The 21,642-nt window shown below is 43.7% G+C and overlaps 1 protein-coding gene across 1 annotated transcript in view; it reads right to left on the reverse strand.

The window, feature by feature from the left end:
• The window catches only part of LOC106611959 (AF4/FMR2 family member 2-like), a 336,588-nt gene that overhangs the window by 25,883 nt on the left and 289,063 nt on the right, over window positions 1-21,642 (reverse strand). The gene's annotated exons all lie outside the window — the stretch shown is intronic.

A 21,642-nucleotide genomic window follows, 5' to 3' on the forward strand; every position in this document is an offset into this window, starting at 1 on the left:
ACTGGTTCATCTGTTGGATCCGCTTTATAACACAATAAAACCCACACTACTGAACACAGGAGGATGGTGGCACGTTAATTGTGGAGGATGGACGTGCTAATGGCAGAAGCGGAATTGGTGGAATGGTATAAAATACAACAAACACATGGTTTCCATGTGTTTGATGCCATTCTATTGGCTCTGTTCCAGCCATTATTGTGAGCCGTCCTCCCCTCAGCAGCCTCCACTGCTACTGAAGCCATCTAAAGACGCTCCATCCATTATAGTCTAAAGACCGGTTATAGAGGACCTGAGACACACTGGACAGGACAGTGGAAATTAAACATGATGTGTAATTTTTTTACATTTTTATTTCACCTTTATTGCGACCTGGCCAAGATAAAGCAAGCAGTTTGACACATACAACAACACAGAGTTACACATGGAGTAAAACAAACATACAGTCAATAATATAGTAGAAAAATAAGTCTATATACAAAGTGAGCAAATGAGGTGAGATAAGGGAGGTAAAAGCAAAAAAGGCCATGGTGGCGAAGTAAATACAATATAGCAAGTAAAACACTGGAATTGTAGATTTGCAGTGGAAGAAAGTGCAAAGTTGAAATAGAAATAATGGGGTGCAAAGGAGCAAAATAAATAAATAAATACAGTAGGGGAAGAGGTAGTTGTTTGGGCTAAATTATAGATGGGCTATGTACAGGTGCAGTAATCTGTGAGCTGCTCTGACAGCTGGTGCTTAAAGCTAGTGAGGGAGATAAGTGTTTCCAGTTTTAGAGATTTTTGTAGTTCGTTCCAGTCATTGGCAGCAGAGAACTGGAAGGAGAGGCGGCCGAAGGAGGAATTGGCTTTGGGAGTGACCAGAGAGATATACATACTGGAGCAAGTGCTACAGGTCTGTGCTGGTATGGTGACCAGCGAGCTGAGATAAGGAGGAACTTTACCTAGCAGGGTCTTGTAGATGACCTGGAGCCAGTGGGATTGGCGACGAGTATGAAGCGAGGGCCAGCCAACGATGATGGGGGTCTTTTTTGTCAACACCCCATTGATGATTGTGTTTTTCTGTGACAGGGTGAGGGGGCATATGGCAGCTTGAAGATCAAATCTGGGACATAGCTGTGGCACTAGGTTATGGGACATAGCTGTGGCACTAGGCTCTGGGACATAGCCGTGGCACTAGGCTCTGGGACATAGCCGTGGCACTAGACTCTGGGACATAGCCGTGGCACTAGGCTCTGGGACATAGCTGTGGCACTAGACTCTGGGACATAGCCGTGGCACTAGACTCTGGGACATAGCCGTGGCACTAGACTCTGGGACATAGCCGTGGCACTAGACTCTGGGACATAGCCGTGGCACTAGACTCTGGGACATAGCCGTGGCACTAGACTCTGGGACATAGCCGTGGCACTAGACTCTGGGACATAGCCGTGGCACTAGACTCTGGGACATAGCCGTGGCACTAGACTCTGGGACATAGCCGTGGCACTAGGCTCTGGGACATAGCCGTGGCACTAGACTCTGGGACATAGCCGTGGCACTAGACTCTGGGACATAGCTGTGGCACTAGACTCTGGGACATAGCCGTGGCACTAGACTCTGGGACATAGCCGTGGCACTAGACTCTGGGACATAGCTGTGGCACTAGACTCTGGGACATAGCCGTGGCACTAGTGAAACAGAGCCATGTGTCAAATAACTACACTGTGCCATGGACCAATAACCATTTACTAACATGTCCAGCTTGTCTGAGCCAGGTCAAATCCTTAGAGGAGTAGCTAACTCTCCTGCCCCCAGGGCTTGCCTAGTGGCCGTTTGGTTCCAAAGGAGGATTCTGAGGCTCACAGCCAGTTCAGGTTAATAATTAAAGATAAAGGAATATAGTGTGGCATGGTGTTCCTATGCCCTGCCCTAGCAGTGCCCGCTGCTGCCCGTTGCTAGTAGGATGGCAGAGCAGGAGGAGGGCATGGCATCTTGCTCTGCTCACGTGTTCAAGCCCAAGCCCAAGAGGCTCCTGGGAGCTGGGCCAGCACAGCACCACTGACTGTCTGTCTATCTGTCTGTCTGTCTGTCTGGGCCAGCACAGCACCACTCTGTCTGTCTGTCTGTCTGTCTGTCTGTCTGTCTGTCTGTCTGTCTGTCTGTCTGTCTGTCTGTCTGTCTGTCTGTCTGTCTGTCTGTCTGTCTGTCTGTCTGTCTGTCTGTCTGTCTGTCTGTTATTAAGACCAGTGTCATTCATTAGCTGAGGATGGTGCCAGCAGAAAGAGAGCCAGCACTAGAACAAGCCAACAGTAAAGGACCATCTATCTACACACATCACTCTGAGATAACCCTAGCTGAAATGATAAGGTAACCATTGACAGATCCATGGCGTACTAGGAATAGTTCTAAGAATACCCTCTTTTTCTTCATTCCAAATACTTTTTATGTAAGTAGAATTACTGTGGCTTTCTCCAATACCCAAGTGTTGTCCATGTCATTCTCTGGAAGAAGAGACGTAATTAGTATCCTAGGTCCCATTAAAGTGTTTAAAATAGACCTCTAGGAGACATTCTTTCTTTCACCACTCAGTCTCTCCAAGTAGTGCTTCTGCATGTAAATAATTCATAAAAGGGAAGCGCTAATGCTCTATTTGAGAGCGTGAAGAGCAACAGCGTAGTAAGGTCACTTAATTTCCTTTGTCCACTTAATGGAGGTGAGCCTCAGCTGACAGCTGATAGAATCCTGTGGTGAATTGTGGGAAAATAAGGGTCTGGTGTCTTTAGAACAATGGCTGCTGTCTGCTTTCAGTGTGTTCACCTCGGTCTAGCCCACTAACCTCGGACCTGCTAACAGGCTCTGCTCTCAGAACACCCTCCTAACCTCTCTAACCTGTCTCTGTTATCTCGGTGCTTGCAACAATGAGCTGCCTTTCTCACAGCAGACTATAAAGACATTTATAAAAAAAATCCTCCTTTGTCCATGGAACTGGCTGCTCCATCCAGAGTGATGAAATTCATGGCAGGCAGGGGAAGAATAATGACTAATTTGCTGCTGTTATACATCATCCTGGTTCACATGAAGGTTATTGACAAATAACAGAGAAAATAAACAAACAGTTGCATACGTCTCTAATGCAGAACAACTACTATAATGTGGTTCAATCACTGGCGTTCAAAGGGCCACACGCATCTCACACATTTAGATTTGAACACCAAATGTGGCACTATTAATCTGCTATAATTTAAGTAAATAAATGAATGGCATTCATAATTAATGGGTTTTCCAATTTCTTCCTCATTCCAAAACAAACTGGATGGAGGCCCTTCAGGAACAGACTGGGAGTGAGGAAGGAAGTGTCTCCCAGCAGAGAGACAGTAGCCCAAGGCAAACCCCAGACAAATCCCAGGCTCCACACAAGGACCTCTGGGAATGTGATAGGAGGGTACTCCAAAATCAACAGCTTCTAAGTCACCACACAGTTCACACACAGTTCCAGTGCATATATTTAACCATTTATGCCAGCTAATTAATTTGAGTCTTCAAGATTCTTCTAGGAACTGTCCAGATATAGATTCACAGTGAGTTTTAAAGAGGGGGCAGCTCTACTGTATCATTCCATTGAGTCACATTATGAGATTATCTAGAGTTATGTACAACTCTTTGAACAAGAGGCTGCCAGACAGACCCAGACAGAATCCTGATGTTGTCATTACACAAACCAAACGTCTTGGAGCATTCATTAAACATTTAATAAATAAGTCAAGTTAGGATATTTCAAACTGTTTACACCATAAATATTCAATGTTTAGTAATGAAGCAATTTTCCAGGCCAGTGCAATTTGGAGAAAAAAATGGAATATTTACAACTCACAATATTTCTCACTCACTCATATACATGCATGCATGCATGCATACATACATACATACATACATACATACATACATACATACATACATGCATGCATGCATACACACACACACACACACACACACACACACACACACACACACACACACACACACACACACACACACACACACACACATACATACATACGGGAGCAATATCTATCTATCTCCCATTGGATCATCAAGGGTCACAACATGGCCAACCTCCAGTGATTCCGCTGCCAGGGGCTGGCTGAATTGGCAGCTTTAGGAACAGTCTGCTATCGATGTGTGATTTTCTCCTTCTATTTACACTGATACCATAATCCTCGATCAATAAGGCCAATAGACAGAGGCCGCTGGCGGAATTGATGAGGCGAGTGGTGGAGGAGCTAGCCTTCAGCCTCAGACAGTGGAACTAGAGAGAGAGACAGCAGAAAGAGATGAGGAGAGACAGATCTATCAAAAGAAGAGGTAGGCAGGGCTGGAGGCTAGCCCCTGAAGGTGGTGGGTGGTGGAGAAGAATCATTAAATCAGACCTGGGTACAGACAGGACACATCTACATTTTGGAGGGAGCCAGCTGACTGACTGCTGTAACGGTGAGCCAGTTCAGACGTGCCAGTCCCTATTGATCCAGCTGACTGGCTGCTGTAACGGTGAGTCAGTTCAGATGTGCCAGTCCCTATTGATCCAGCTGATTGGCTGCTGTAACGGTGAGCCAGTTCAGACGTGCCAGTCCCTATTGATCCAGCTGACTGGCTGCTGTAACGGTGAGTCAGTTCAGACGTGCCAGTCCCTATTGATCCAGCTGACTGGCTGCTGTAACGGTGAGTCAGTTCAGACGTGCCAGTCCCTATTGATCCAGCTGACTGGCTGCTGTAACGGTGAGTCAGTTCAGACATGCCAGTCCCTATTGATCCAGCTGACTGGCTGCTGTAACGGTGAGTCAGTTCAGACGTGCCAGTCCCTATTGATCCAGCTGACTGGCTGCTGTAACGGTGAGTCAGTTCAGACATGCCAGTCCCTTGCTTCTTCCTTATTTGTTTGTACTTTCTAATGATGATGCCTGTGCAACCCTGAGCAGGTTACATTACCATTACATCTTATCCCCCAGAATCCCATATTCTGGAGGAAGAACTGTCATTTTCTACTCTTCAATAAAGTCTAATCCTTAATTATAGATGAAGAAATTTGAGCAGGTCTATAGAGACGGAAACCTATGCTGCTCGCTCTCTATCGCGCTCTCGCTCTCTCCAAGTTATTTAACTTAAGGGGCTTTATTGGCATGAGAAACATGTTTACATTGCCAAAACAAGTGAAATAGATAATAAACAAAGGTGAAATAAACAATAAAAAATGAACAGTAAACATTACACTCACAAAAGTTCCAAAGGAATAAAGACATTTCAAATGTCATATTATGTCTATATACAGTGTTGTAATGATGTGCAAATAGTTAAAGTACAAATGGGAAAATAAATAAACATGAATATAGGTTGTATTTGCAATGGGATTAGTTCTTCACTGGTTGGATTTGTTTTTGAATTCTTTATAGGTCTGTGTAATCTGAGGGAAATATGTGTCTCTAATATGGTCATACATTTGGCAGGAGGTTAGGAAGTGCAGCTCAGTTTCCACCTCATTTTGTGGGCAGTGTGCACATAGCCTGTCTTCTCTTGAGAGCCAGGTCTGCCTTCAGCTGCCTTTCTCAATAGCAAGGATATGCACACTGCCACTGTGTACTCTCTGTTTAGGGACAAATAGAATTCTAGTTTGCTCAGTTTTTTTGCAAATGATTGCCAATGTGTCAAGTAATTATCTTTTACTTTTCTCATGATTTGGTTGGGTCTAATTGTGTTGCTGTCCTGGGGCTCTGTGGGGTTTGTTTGTGTTTGTGAACAGAGCCCCAGGACCAGCTTGTTTAGGGGGCTCGTCTCCAAGTTAATTTCTCTGTAGGTGATGGCTTTGTTATGGAAGGTTTGGGAATCGCTTCCTTTTAGGTGGTTCTAGAATTTAACAGCTCTTTTCTGGATTTTGATAATTAGCGGGTATCGGCCTAATTCTGCTCTGCATGCATTAGTTGTGTTTTACATTGTGCACAGAGGACATTTTTACAGAATTCTGCATTCACTGCCTCAATTTTGTGTTTGTCCCATTTTGAGAATTCTTGGTTGATGAATGGACTCCAGACCTCACAACCATAAAGGGCAATGGGTTCTATAACTGATTCAAGTATTTTTTTGCCAGATCCTAATTGGTATGTCAAATTTTATGTTCCTTTTGATGGAATCGAAGGCCCTTCTTGCCTTGTCTCTCAGATCGTTCACAGCTTTGTGGAAGTTACCTGTGGCACTGATGTTTAGGCCGAGGTATGTATCGTTTTGCTTGTGTGCTCTAAGGCCACGGTGTCTAGACCTTTTTTGGAACACCATTATTTTGGTCTTACTGAGATGTACTGTCAGGACCCAGGTCTGACAGAATCTGTGCAGAAGATCTATGTGCTGCTGTAGGCCCTCCTTGGTTGGGGACAGAAGCACCAGATCATCAGCAAACAGTAGACATTTAACTTCAGCTTCTAGTAGGGTGAGGCCGGGTGCTGCAGACTGTTCTAGTGGCCTTGACAATTTGTTGATGTATATGTTGAAGAGGGTGGGGTTTAAGCTGCATCCCTGTCTCACCACCAGGCCCTGTGTAAAGAAATGTGTGTGTTTTTTCCAATTCTAACCGCACACTTGTTGTTTGTGTACATAATTTTATAATGTTGTATGTTTTCCCCCCAACTCTACTTTCCATCAATTTGTACAGCAGACCCTCATGCTAAATTTAGTCTAAAGCTTCTTTTTTTTATCAACAAAGCATGAGAAGACTTTGCCTTTGTTTTGGTTTGTTTGTTTGTTAATTAGGGTGTGCAGGGTGAATACATGGTCTGTCGTATGGTCATTTGGTAAAAAGCCAATTTGACATTTGCTCAGTACATTGTATTCGCTGAGGAAATGTATGAGTCTGCTGTTAATGATAATGCAGAAGATTTTTCTAAGGTTGCTGTTGACACATATCCCACAGTAGTTATTGGGGTCAAATATGTCTCCACTTTTGTGGATTGTGGTGATCAGTCCTTGGTTTGAAATATTGGGGAAGATGCCAAAGCTGAGGCTGATATAGCCAATTGGAATTTGTGGTCTGTATATTTTATTATTTCATTTAGGATACCATTAATTTAGGATGGTATCCTAAATGAAATAATAAAATATACAGACCACAAATTCATTCATTTAGGATACCACACAGGCCTTTTTGGGTTGGACGGTTTGTATTTTGTCCTGTAGTTCATTCAAGGTAATTGGAGAATCCAGTGGGTTCTGGTAGTCTTTAATAGTTGATTCTAAGACTTGTATTTGATCATGCATATGTTTTTGCGGTTTGATCTTTGTTAAAGAGCCAAAAAGATTGGAGAAGTGGTTTATCCATACATCTCCATTTTGGACAGATAACTCTTCGTGTTGTTGTTTGTTTAGAGTTTTCCAATCTTCCCAGAAGTGGTTAGATTCTATGGATTCTTCAATAACATTGAGCTGATTTCTGATGTGCTGTTCCTTCTTTTTCTGTAGTGTATTTCTGTATTGTTTTAGTGATTCACCATAGTGAAGACATAGGTCTCTATGTTTTTATTTGGATAGGTTTCTCAATTTCTTTTTTGGGTTTCTGCATTCTTCATTTTTTCTGCTGTTGTTTAATTAAACTTTTTTTTTTTTACTTGGCAAGTCAGTGGGTTAACTGCCTTGTTCAGGGGCAGAATGACAGATTTTTACCTTGTCAGCTCGGGGATTCCATGCAGCAAACTTTCAGTTATTGGCCCAAAGCTCTAACCACTTGGCTACCTGCCGCCCATTTGTCATTGTTGTTAATTTTCTCAGGTTGTCTGCTTGACATTTTTAGATTTGATAAGGAAGCTGAGGGGCCAAATATACTGTTTAGGTTTTCTACTGCCAAGTTTACACCTACACATTTTGTCCAGGAAATTGTCTAGAAGGTATTGAATTTGTTGTTGTCTAATTGTTTTTTGGTAGATTTCCACACTATTTTCTTTCCATTATAGCATTTCTTAATATTATTCAGTACCTTTGGCTTTGATGCCTCATGATTGAGCATAACTCTGTTCAAGTAGAGTGTGATTTTGCTGTGATCTGATAGGGGTGTCAGTGGATTGACTGTGAACACTCTAAGAGACTCTGGGTTGAGGTCAGTGACAAAGTAGTCTACAGTACTACAGCCAAGAGATGAGCTATACAGTGGTTGCTCCACTAAAAGTTTTGCGATTATGCGGGACTTAGAGGTAAATTGTGGTTTAGTACAGTACCCTGCGTCACTGCTTCATTGCTCCAGACCAGCGCAAGGGGGAGTTAGAGCACTGATTATGCTTTTGGGTCCTACTGTGCCTCTAACTGACAATGAATGGGAAACATAAACCTAAATAGAAACTAATAATTGTGCACGACTTCAGTATTACTTACTGAAACTGTTGTTACACTAAGGTTTTTATTATTTTATTTTGTTAGGATTATTTTGCTCTTACTGTAGTACTGTAGCCCACTCCCAAACAGTCACGTTGTACAGCGCCTGAGTGGCGCAACGGTCTAAGACACTGCATAGCAGTGCAAGCTGTGTTCCTACAGATGCTGGTTCAGTACCTGTGCTGACCTTGACTAAGAGACCCATGAGATGACTGTAGGTGTCTGGTTTCTCTCCCTCTAAAAACAGAAATAAATAATTCTAAATAACAAACTGCCTTTATTTACAAATTAGTAACAATGTCTCACACCATGTTCAAGAATGGCCTTTTTCTTGCTCATTTTACATTATTTGAAAACGAAATCATCTCAAAAAAATTGTTATTTTTAAACAACGTGATTATTATTATTATTATTAATATAGAATTATATAAAAGCCCCTTGGATATTCTCACAGATATATTACTAACCCTGTTATTAGCAGGACAATACACACTACTATTCAAAAGTTTGGGGTCACTTAGAAATGTCCTTGTTTTTGAAAGAAAAGCACATTTTTTTATCCATTAAAATAACATCAAATTGATCAGAAATACAGTGTAGACATTGTTAATGTTGTAAATGACTAGTGTAGCTGGAAACGGCAGATTTTTTTATGGAATATCTACATAGGGAACAGAGGCCCATTATCAGCAACCATCACTCCTGGGTTCCAATGGCACGTTGTGTTTGCTAATCCAAGTTGGTTTAAATTAAAAGGCTAATTGATCATTAGAAAACCCTTTTGCAATTATGTTAGCACAGCTGAAAACAAGCAATAAAACTGGCCTTCTTTAGACTAGTTGAGTAGCTGGAACATCAGCATTTGTGGGTTCGATTACAGGCTCAAAATGGCCAGAAACAATCGACTTTCTTCTGAAAATTGTCAGTCTATTCTTGTTCTGAGAAATGAAGGCTATTCCATGTGAGAAATTACCAAGAAACTGAAGATCTCGTACAACACTGTGTACTACTCCCTTCACTGAACAGCGCAAACTGGCTCTAACCAGAATAGAAAGAGGAGTGGGAGGCACCGGTGCACAACTGAGCAAGAGGACAAGTACATTAGAGTGTCTAGTTTGAGAAACAGATTCCTCACAAGTCCTCAACTGGCAGCTTCCTTAAATAGTACCCGCAAAACACAAGTCTCAATGTCAACAGTGAAGAGGCGACTCCGGGATGCTGGCTTTCTAGGTGGAGTTCCTCTGTCCAGTGTTCTTTTGCCCATCTTAATCTTTTCTTTTTATTGGACAGTCTGAGATATGGCTTTTTCTTTGACACTCTGCCTCGAAGGCCAGCATCCCGGAGACACCTCTTCACTAATGACGTTGAGACTGGTGTTTTTTGGGTACTATTTAATGTGGATGGGGCCTCCCCAGTGGCACAGCTGTCTAAGTCACCGCAACGCAATGCAAAATGCGTTGCTACAGATACCCGTGCTGGCCGCCACCGGGAGACCCATGAGGCGGCTTTTGGTTTAAATTTAGAATCCTCCAATCCTCCAATCCTCTATACGTATTTATTGGCTGAGTCCCGTACATTTTTTAGATATACTGTAGGCCTACCGTAGGCGACATGAGTCTCACTAGTGTTGAGTAATGGGCTGTTAAAAGTGGTGTAGGTCTTATTTATTTAAAGAGCATATTGAAGTTAGAAGCAATAGGATTTGAAGCAATAGCCTATAACTATTTTAGCACCATTTCGCACTGCTCTGAGACAAGCATGGGGACTGGTCTTGATAAATCAATGAGATTTTTATTTTCCCTGAATCTCCGTTTGGGTATTGCTTAGACTACAATTATACAATTAGGGTGTAGAAATGTCATGCCCTTAGTGTAACCTTTATTTAACTAGGCAAGCCAGTTAAGAACAAATTCCCTGTCGGAGTATTGAAACCCAGTCTCCCACGTGCCCGCAAGACACAGGGATTCTTTAGCTAAATCGACAAGTACTGTAGCCTACTCCCGACCGTCACATTGTACAGCGCCATATTTTCCATTCCATCCTTCGTTTTTCTTGGAATAGAAACACCATAATATTAAGCAAATGAATTAAGCAAAATGTCTTAACCTGTTGGGGCTAGGGGGCAGTATTTTTACGGCTGGATAAAAAAACGTACCCGATTTAATCTGGTTACTAATCCTACCCAGTAACTAGAATATGCATATACTTATTATATATGGATAGAAAACTGTTTGAATGGTGTCTGTGAGTATAACAGAACTCATTTGGCAGGCAAAACCCTGAGACATTTTCTGACAGGAAGTGGATACCTGATGTGTTGAATTACCTTTAAGCCTATGCCATTGAAACACACAGGGGTTGATTAATGTTTTGGCACTTCCTATTGCTTCCACTAGATGTCACCAGCCTTTACAAAGTGTTTTGAGTCTTTTACTGTGAGATCTGACCGAACAAGAGCCATGGAACGGTGATGGCCGATTAGACTCTGGCGCGCGAGTTCATGTTGGGTACCCTCGTTCCAATACGTTATAAAAGAGAATGCATTCGTCCACCTTGAATATTATTCATGTTCTGGTTAAAAAAGGCACTAATGATTTATGCTATACAACGTTTGCCATGTTTGAACGAACGTAAATATATTTTTTCCCCTCGTTCATGACGAGAAGTCCGGCTGGCTTAGATCATGTGCTAACAACACGGATCTTTTTGGATATAAATGATGAGCTTTTTTGAACAAAACTACATTCGTTATGGACCTGGGATTCCGGGAAGTGACATCTGATGAAGAGAATCAAAGGTAATGGATTATTTACATAGTATTTTCGATTTTAGATCTCTCCAACATGGCCGTTTGTCTGTATAGCAAAGCATATTTTTCTGGGCGCAGTGCTCAGATTATTGCAAAGTGTGATTTCCCAGTAAGGTTATTTTTAAATCTGGCAAGTTGATTGCGTTCAAGAGATGTAAATCTATAATTCTTTAAATGACAATATAATATTTTACCAATGTTTTCTAATTTTAATTATTTAATTTGTGGTGCTGACTTGACTGCCGGTTATTGGAGGGAAACGATTTCCTCAACATCAATGCCATAGTAAAACGCTGTTTTTGGATATAAATATGAACTTGATAGAACTAAAAATGCATGCATTGTCTAACATAATGTCCTAGGAGTGTCATCTGATGGAGATTGTAAAAGGTTAGTGCATCATTTTAGCTGGTTTTATGGTTTTGGTGACCCTGTCTTTGAATTGACAAAACATTACACACAGCTATTGTCAATGTACTCTCCTAACATAATCTAATTTTATGCTTTCGCCGTAAAACCTTTTTGAAATCGGACAACGTGGTTAGATTAAGGAGATGTTTATCTTTCAAAGGGTGTAAGATAGTTGTATGTTTGAAAAATTTGAATTTTGACATTTATTTGGTTTCAAATTTGCCGCTCTTGAAATGCACCTGCTGTTGATAGGGTGCACCACGGGTGGCACGCTAGCGTCCCACATAGCCCCAAGAAGTTAAAATCAGTCCCATATACTATGTTCTTACAAAAAAGGTTATAAATTCTCTAGTATAGCCACTATTGAAGGCTGTCAAATGCTTCTCAAAGATGCCCTCTGGTGGTCAAACTAGCACTAACTAGCATTAATGGTACCAGTGGTTGGCAATCAAATAACGTGCCATAGAATTCTACGGCACCATGCAAGCTGTGCCGCAGTACGCTGCAACTTTAAAAGAACGAACCACTGTAGGTGTACCTACTGTAGGAGTCCCCTCGAAGCCTACCATTGACTATGTACATACCCAGCGTGGGACAGAGCTACAGGAGTTCTCTCTCTCTCGCTCTCTCTCTCATTCAATCACCATGACACTGAATCACCCCAGCCTGGAATCTGAGGGTGCAGACGTTCATTGTTAGATCAGTCGTACAGTACCGTGCTTTTGTTTGTGTGTGTGTGAGTGTATGTACACACTGTATGTGGGAAGAGAGAAAGAAAGAGAGAGTGAGGAAAGGGAGAGTGAGCGTGAGAGCTGGACCGCTGGAGGGGTGTCATCCATAATTAGTCTGTCTTCACTCTGCGCGCCCTGTGTTATTAAATGATCCTCAGCATGCAGCGCGCTCTATTATTTTAATAAATCACCCCAAAGAATAACTCGGCGCAGACCTCCAAACCAATAATCTACACTTCCTCCTGCCCCTAAACCTATTACAGCCTTTAATTGATTAAATTACCAGTCACAGTGCTCAGGGGAGGAGCACTGTTAGGACTGCCCCCCCCCCCCCCCCCCCCCCCCCCCCAACCTGGTGCTCAAAAATTATGATCATTACATTTAAGATAAACTAATTACGGGGAACAGCATTCCCGTGATCGATGGCATGACTTTAACAGTATCCTAATTCACTTAGAGGCCTTCTGCTGCCCAGTCACACGCAGCACAGCACAGGCATGATGAATTAGAGTGGGGCTCTCACCACCACCGCCACACCCCCTGTCCCTGCCAGCCAGCCAGTCTCTCTGGTCTGATAGTCATCCTCTGGCCCCACTACAGTAGGGAGATTTAACATGGCTAAACACTCAGAGTCATCTGTAGGGTCCAGAGTTTTTCCTGGTCAGGGCCTGTTTCCATAACCACCTCAGAGTATGAGTGATGATCTAGGATCAGTTTGGACTATTAGACATTAATGAATAAGATTACATGGACAGATCCTAGATCAGCACTTCTACTCTGAGATGCGTTGTGGATATTTTCTCAGGAAAAACTCAGTCATTCTAAAACATGCCTATATAGCGGAGATAGAGAGATAACTCAGGATCTATCTCTACTGAAACATTCCAGTCCAGGTACAACTAAAATGTAACCAAGGCATGCTGAAAAGCCACCTGAACCTTGTGCTGAAAAATAGAAATGAACATGTTGTCATTGTGCTGTCCTCACTATTTACTGCATATCTCTGAGCTGTTGGTTTGGATTCACACACTTCTGTCTTCATTATAGGCCTAGTCTGTCTCTGGAGCTTGGGCTTGTCATTGGTCTGTTAGAAAGATGTCTCCTCTTTTAAGAGTGGTGTAACATTCCAAGCCTGGCTCTGAGGCACCTTCAACCATTAAGGGAAGAGGCTGGGGAAACCAGCCCTCTACCATCGTGGAATGATTTCCCCATGCCACAAACCACGTGGAAATCTGCTAGGGAGTAGACAACGAGAGCATAGGACAAGATGTCAGAAATGATCTAGTGTTTTAAAACAAAAAGTAGAGCACTGTTGAAAAGTACCGATATTTTGAAACTTAAACCATTCAAACTGCCTAGAGACTACATGTATTTCAAAGTTTATTTCAACATTTAAATCCTAGGGCCTATGGTCTAGAGGGCTTCCCACCATCAAAGACCCACTGCAGCCAGCCAGCCAGCCAGTCAGCCAGCCAGACAGCCAGCAGGGCTCAGTCAATAGGGGGTCCTGATCCTAAACCACAGAGACAGTTAACCTCAGCACCTCCTCATAATCCTTCCATGTGTAGTAGCAGCAGGTGTGTCTGCCCTGAAGCATGTATGAGTATCTGTGTCATTGATTATCTGAGTACATCAGAGTTGACTATACTATTCTGTATGTGGGTTGTCTGTATGTCAACCACTAAGCTATCCTGGTCTCCCCCAGCAAAGGTGTAATAGTCAATTAAACAAGCCAAGGCATTAATGTTGCAACCCTGGCTTTGCAATATGGAAGTCAATGACAATATAATTACAGCTGTTGGAAGGAAGGGTAAAACTGTCATTATAGAGGTTACCATTTTAGAAAGCTATTTATCCTCTGGATATAACAAAAATGAGAGAGAGCACGAGAGAAAGAGAGATAACGAGAGAGAGCGAGAATGAGAGAGAGAGAACGAAAGAGAGAGAGAGAACGAGAGAGAGAGAAAATGAGAGAGAGAGAGAGAGGGAGAGAGAGAGAGAGAGAGAGAGAACGAGAGTGAGAGAGAACGAGAGAGCGAGCGAGAGAGAGGCTCAGGGGTATAAACCCTAAGTAAATTAAGATGCAAACAAAGGAACACACATTAAGCACATTGCATGACTGTGATTAATTTTTGAGAGACTCCAGTTATTGAGAAAAAAAATTCAGACCAAGTGAGATTTAATGTGCCATTAAGAGAACAGAGAAATAACGTCTGTTTTAATTACACACATCAATTATAGAGAACACAGGGCTTTGACCTTGACGGCAGCTAACCTACAGGTAGAAAGGTGTGATGCTGAGAGTTGGTGTTTGGATGCTCTACCACAAGCTTCTGGCCCAGTCAGGCTGTGTTGACATTCAATGACATCATTTTCTTCTTTCCTTCATCTCCAGTACTTCGTAACCACTGATGGTGAATGGGCAGGATAATATACGTCAGATCAGTGGCCATGAGGGAAAGGAGAACCAACTTTAAGGTGCATTACTACCACCAACTGGACTGGAGTGTGGGCCTCAGTTTAGCTTTCAATCACCCACGTGGGGTACATGCTCCTAAAAACCAATGAGGAGATGGGAGAAGCGGGACTTTCAGCGCATCAAGGGTAAAAAATAGAACCAAGTTGTATTTTAGTGCTTGGCTAGGCAGACACTCGTTGACGCATACGAGCAGTTTGGATGAAATTATTGAATAACATTTTGCAACGTGAAAGGTGTGGTCAGCATGTGAGCCCAAATACTGACACACTCATTCCAGCTGCTGCTAAGAATCTAATGAAGCCTATCGTTACTCATCACTTTTAGACTGGGGGAGAAAGAGAGAAAAGACTTCGAGATACAGTCATAGAGTATAAACATTATCGCTACACAAAACAGAATGGTTTGGATGGGTCTTCATAAAATATCATTGCTGATGTAAAACTGGGTGTTACCATGTCATCATAATACTGCTCTGAACCTCTGTAGAAGGCCCAGGTTTGTTATGCAAGCAGGATGACAATCTGTATTCATCATTGTAATGTAAATTGATTCAGCACCAGCTGCCAGCTCATAGTACTGTAAACAGTGCTTCAACACCCACGCTGTTATTGTAGCAACCCTGTAAAATTCCTTTATTATAGTTCTATTGACCACTTAATGATGTCCTGTTTTAGGGCTGAACAGCAGAGCCTCTGTCAAGTCAGTTCGAGATAGATCTGTTATCCATTAGCTGACCTAATGTATAAAGTCAGCATCCCAAATGGCACTACTTTTGACCAGATCCATTTGGGACCTGGTTAAGAGTACTGCAAGACATAGAGCATATGGTGCCATTTGGGACACAGTCAAAGCCAAGTACTCAGACTGTACGGTTCCAATGGGCTCATTAATTGGCAATTTATTGTTCCAATGGGCTCCCGAGTGGCAGCGGTCTAAGGCACTGCATGTCAGTGCTAGAGGCATCACTACAGACCCTGGTTTGATTCCAGGCTGTATCACAACCGGCCGTGATTGGGAGTCCCATAGGACGGCACACAATTGGCCCAGCGTCGTCCGGGTTTGGCCGGGGTAGGCCGTCATTGTAAATAATAATTTGTTCTTAACTGACTTGCCTAGTTAAATAAAGGTTATATAATAAAATATATATATATCTAGAATCCTTCGGGCTATATATTTCATAGAAAAGCAAGGCCGGGTATTGAATAATGAAGAGGTTAAAACATTAGCTAGCTACCAGAGGAAACATTCAGAGTTGGCCAGTGCTTCGCCTATGGCTTGTGTCAGCTAGCACTAGCTTATAAATATGCAGGTACGCCGAAAGCCATGAGTAAGGCAGTTCCTTATTGGCGGCCAACAGTAAAGGTTCAGTGGGGACCTGCAGAGAGGATTAACACCACATGACATTAATCATCACAGCCGCTCTGGCTCTGAGAACACCTGCCTGTAACAATCTCAAAGAAAAACACACACATGAAAAAATTCACTCAACTTGATGGGAGGAGGTAGGTGAAGAGGTGTGTGTTTTGACAGAGCGCAAGAGAACATCAATTGAAGGGAGAGTGGATCCGCATCAAAAACACATAAATAAATGAGGTGAAAATCTGGAGAGTGTGCTGGTTGTTGAGAAGCACACTGAGGCCCATCTAATTACCCCAACAGAGGCAGCTCGGGCTGGCACACACACACACACACACACACACACACACACACCACACACACACACACACACACACACACACACACACACACACACACACACACACACACACACACACACACACACACACACACACACACGGCCGCCTGATTTGATCTGAAAGTAGGGGTGCAAAAGCTTGTTATAATTTTTCAAACCATTTTTCTGCAATTCTACACTGTTTCTTAACATGGGGAATAACTATTTATGAACCGAACACCATTTTTCTTTTGGCACAATAAATTATATTGAAAAAGTATTTTTAATGACTAGATTACTAATATACTCCCTTCCCTGAAAATCCCTCCCCCAATCACACATGCACACAAGGTTCCGGAGGCGTCAGAGCCACAGATTGCGATGTGTATTTGCAATGTCCTCAGAGTAAACAGTGACGCTTCCAGCCCATGTGTCTGTGGATGTCACTTAGTCACGCTCACACGTGGACAGACAACACTGAGTCACGCTCACACGTGGACAGACAACACTGAGTCACGCTCACACGTGGACAGACAACACTGAGTCACGCTCACACGTGGACAGACAACACTGAGTCACGCTCACATGTGGACAGACAACACTGAGTCACGCTCACATGTGGACAGACAACACTGAGTCATGCTCACGCGTGGACGGACAACACTGAGTCACGCTCACACGTGGACAGACAACACTGAGTCCCGCTCACACGTGGACAGACAACCCTGAGTCACGCTCACATGTGGACGGACAACACTGAGTCACGCTCACACGTGGACAGACAACACTGAGTCACGCTCACACGTGGACAGACAACACTGAGTCACGCTCACACGTGGACAGACAACACTGAGTCACGCTCACACGTGGACGGACAACACTGAGTCACGCTCACATGTGGACAGACAACACTGAGTCACGCTCACACGTGGACAGACAACACTGAGTCACGCTCACATGTGGACAGACAACACTGAGTCACGCTCACATGTGGACAGACAACACTGAGTCACGCTTACACGTGGACAGACAACACTGAGTCACGCTCACGCGTGGACAGACAACACTGAGTCACGCTCACACGTGGACAGACAACACTGAGTCACGCTCACGCGTGGACAGACAACACTTGAGTCACGCTCACGCGTGGACAGACAACACTGAGTCACGCTCACACGTGGACAGACAACACTGAGTCACGCTCACGCGTGGACGGACAACACTGAGTCACGCTCACGCGTGGACAGACAACACTGAGTCACGCTCATGCGTGGACGGACAACACTGAGTCACGCTCATGCGTGGACGGACAACACTGAGTCACGCTCACGCGTGGACAGACAACACTGAGTCATGCTCATGCGTGGACAGACAACACTGAGTCACGCTCATGCGTGGACGGACAACACTGAGTCATGCTCACGCGTGGACGGACAACACTGAGTCATGCTCACGCGTGGATGGGCAACACTGAATCACGCTCACGCTTGGACGGACAACACTGAGTCATGCTCACGTGTGGACGGACAACACTGAATCACGCTCATGCGTGGACGGACAACACTGAGTCACGCTCACGCGTGGACGGACAACACTGAGTCACGCTGACGCGTGGACGGGCAACACTGAGTCACGCTCACGCGTGGACGGGCAACACTGAGTCACGCTCACGTGTGGACGGACAACACTGAGTCACGCTCACGCGTGGACGGACAACACTGAGTCACGCTCACGCTAGCTGGCTAGATCACACTGACTGACTCATGCCAACCAACACACAGCCAGCTATCCCTCAGAGAGACACACACTGTAGACAGACAAGAAGCCATCTCACAACACTATGCAGAGATCATCCTCACGTTCAGCTCTCACTGGTAATAGTCACTAAAGCATTGAGCTCTGACCTCTGGGCTGCAGTCAGTAGGGCCATAGAGAGTAATCTGCCCCCCACATAATACTAGTAGTGAGTGGCACAGTGAATAGAGAGAGGACTCCATGAGATGACAGTGTGTCAGGGAACGGCGAGCGGGTCGGCGGGCAGGCGCACAGCCCTCATCTGCTCTGCCCTGCTGCTGTCTCTGTTCTGGTAAACAAGGACTGGGATGACAAGGTAAGGATATTGCTCTTTCTGTAAAAGCAATAATGTATTCCAGCCGGCTAATGGCCTCGGCTCCAATTAATCTGACTGTCTGGGAGCAGGGCTGAGCCGGGCTGAGTGGGCTGTCTCAGCGCATTTGCCATACACCACCACCATACACACACAGCGCGCACACACACACACACACACACCACACACACACACACACACACACACACACACACACACACTCACTCAAGTGCATGTGCACATATACAGTACCAGTCAAAGATTTTTTTACACACTTACTCATTCAAGGGTTTTTCTTTAATTTCACTTTTTTCTACATTAAAGAATAATAGTGAAGACATCAAAACTATGAAATTACACATATGGAATCATGTAGTAACCAAAAAAGTGTTAAACAAATCAAAATATATTTTATTTTGAGATTCTTCAAAGTAGCCACCCTTTGCCTTGATGACAGCTTTACACGCTCTTGGCATTCCCTCAACCAGCTTCAAGAGGTAGTCACCTGGAATGCATTTCAATTAACAGGTGTGCCTTTTTAAAAGTTAATTTGTGGAATTTCTTTCCTTCTTAATCCGTTTGAGCCAATCAGTTGTTTTGTGACAAGGTAGTGGTGGTATACAGAAGATAGCCCTATTTGGTAAAAGACCAAGTCCATATTATGGCAAGAACAGCTCAAATAAGCAAAGAGAAATGACAGTCTATAATTACTTTAAGACATGAAGGTCAGTCAATCTGGAACATTTCAAGAACTTTGAAAGTTTCTTCAAGTGCAGTCGCAAAAACCATCAAGAGCTATGATGAAACTGGCTCTCATTAGGACCGCCACAAGAAAGGAAGACCCAGAGTTACCTCTGCTGCAGAGGATAAGCTCATTAGAGTTAACTTTACCTCAGATTGCAGCCAAAATAAATGCTTCACAGAGTTCAAGTAAAAGACACATCTCAACATCAATTGTTCAGAGGAGACAGCGTGAATCACGCCTTCATGGTCGAATTTCTGCAAAGAAACCAATACTAAAGGACACCAATAAGAATAAGAGACTTGTTTGGGCCAAGAAACACGAGCAATGGACATTAAACCGGTGGAAATCTGTCCTTTGGTCTGATGAGTCCAAATTTGAGATTTTTGGTTCCAATCGCCATGTCTTTGTGAGACGCAGAGTAGGTGAACGAATGATCTCTGCATGTGTGGTTCCCACTGTGAAGCATGGAAGAGGAGGTGTGATGTGTGGGGGGGCTTAGCTGGTAACACTGTCTGTGATTTATTTAGAATTCAAGGCACACTTAACCAGCATGGCTACCACAGCATTCTGCAACGATACACCATCCCATCTGGTTTGCACTTAGTGGGACTTTGTTTTTTAACAAGACAATGGCCCAAAACACACCTCCATGCTGTGTGAGGGGAATTTGACCAAGAAGGAGAGTGATGGAGTGCTGCATCAGATGACCTGGCCTCCACAATCACCTGACCTCAACCCAATTGAGATGGTTTGGGATGAGTTGGACCACAAAGTGAAGGAAAAGTAGCCAACAAGTGCTTAGCATTTGTGGGATCTCCTTCAAGACTGTTGTAAAAGTATTCCAGGTGAAACTGGTTGAGAGAATGCCAAGAGTGTGCAAAGCTGTTATCAAGGCAAACGGTGGCTACATTGAAGAATCTAAAATAAAACATATATTTTGATTTGTTTCACACTTTTTTGGTTACTACATAATTCCATAATTCCAATAAAGAAAAACCCTTGAATGAGTAGGTGTGTCCAAATATTTTACTGTTACTGTATATATATACACACACACACACACACACACACACACACACACACACACACACACACACACACACACACACACACACACACACACACACACACACACACACTCATAGACAAGCCACAGGAGGTTCATGGAACCTTAATTGGAAGGACGGGCTCTTGGTAATGCCTGGAGCGGAATTGATGGAATGGTATCACATGGTTTCCAGGTGTTTGATGCTATTCCATTTACTCCGTTCCGGCCATTATTATAAGCAGTCCTCCCCTCAGCCGCCTCCTGTGACACAAACGCATGCACACACTAACTTCAGTACAATACCGTCCATCCCATTCAGCCTGAGGAGGGAGGCTGCCTGCTTGCCTGCCATCCAGCGTGCGGCATGGCCTAACAAGGTGGTAATGCAGCAGTTATTACACAGCCACAGTGCATTAGCATCAACACACCTGATCTCTCACCCAAGCATCACTGTGCTACAGCAGTCACTGTAGTCGCTGCCATTAGCATCACTGATGGAGTGAGTCCATTCTGTTAATGCATCCATCTTCTCCCACAGAATCATCATATCACGTACATGACCTTGACCTCTGGGTTCACACACACACATCATCCACTCCCACCGGATCAGTGTGTGTGAGCTCATTGTTCTCTTTTATCCAATTCCTGCTCATCTGTGTTTAGGAAGATGAAAGTCAGCCCACTGTTGTAATAACAGAACACTAGCTAATTGATTTACTGTTTGTTCCAATCAATAGTAAATGACAGGCTAGTTACTGTTATGCAGTTGTATCAGTGTGTTCAGCCATGATGTTCAGTTGCTTGATGAGCTCTTTAATAACAGGCTTTTATTATGTGCAATGATTATGCTGTGTGAATAATTAGTATACTGCTGAAGTGTCTTGAGTGGCAGCTGCTTTAAGAGGGAGGAGGGTTTACTATAGAGCTGGAAGCCCCAGAGGAAGGACTGAGTGACTGAGTGATTCCCCGTGAATCTCTCTGAATATTGACAAGGCAGCAGTAACTGTGAAGTGCTGGGAAAGCCAGACCTACTTTATTGTAGCAGCTTTGCTTGAAGTTATTAGTCAAAGACAGATGGCGGAGAATAAACATCTACAAATGTCAGACGAGACGTGTGAGATCCGGAGGCGCTGGCTGTCGGTTAGCCCACATAAACACAAACTGCTGTGACATCACTAAGTGGAAGCTAGTATAGAGGAGACGCTGTCTATCTTAGACAGGTGGGGTGTGGCTAAGGATGGATTTACCGTCCCCGCCG

Source organism: Salmo salar, chromosome 09 (assembly GCF_965601325.2).
Source record: "Salmo salar chromosome 09, fSalSal1, whole genome shotgun sequence".
NCBI classification, from domain to species: Eukaryota; Metazoa; Chordata; class Actinopteri; order Salmoniformes; family Salmonidae; genus Salmo; species Salmo salar.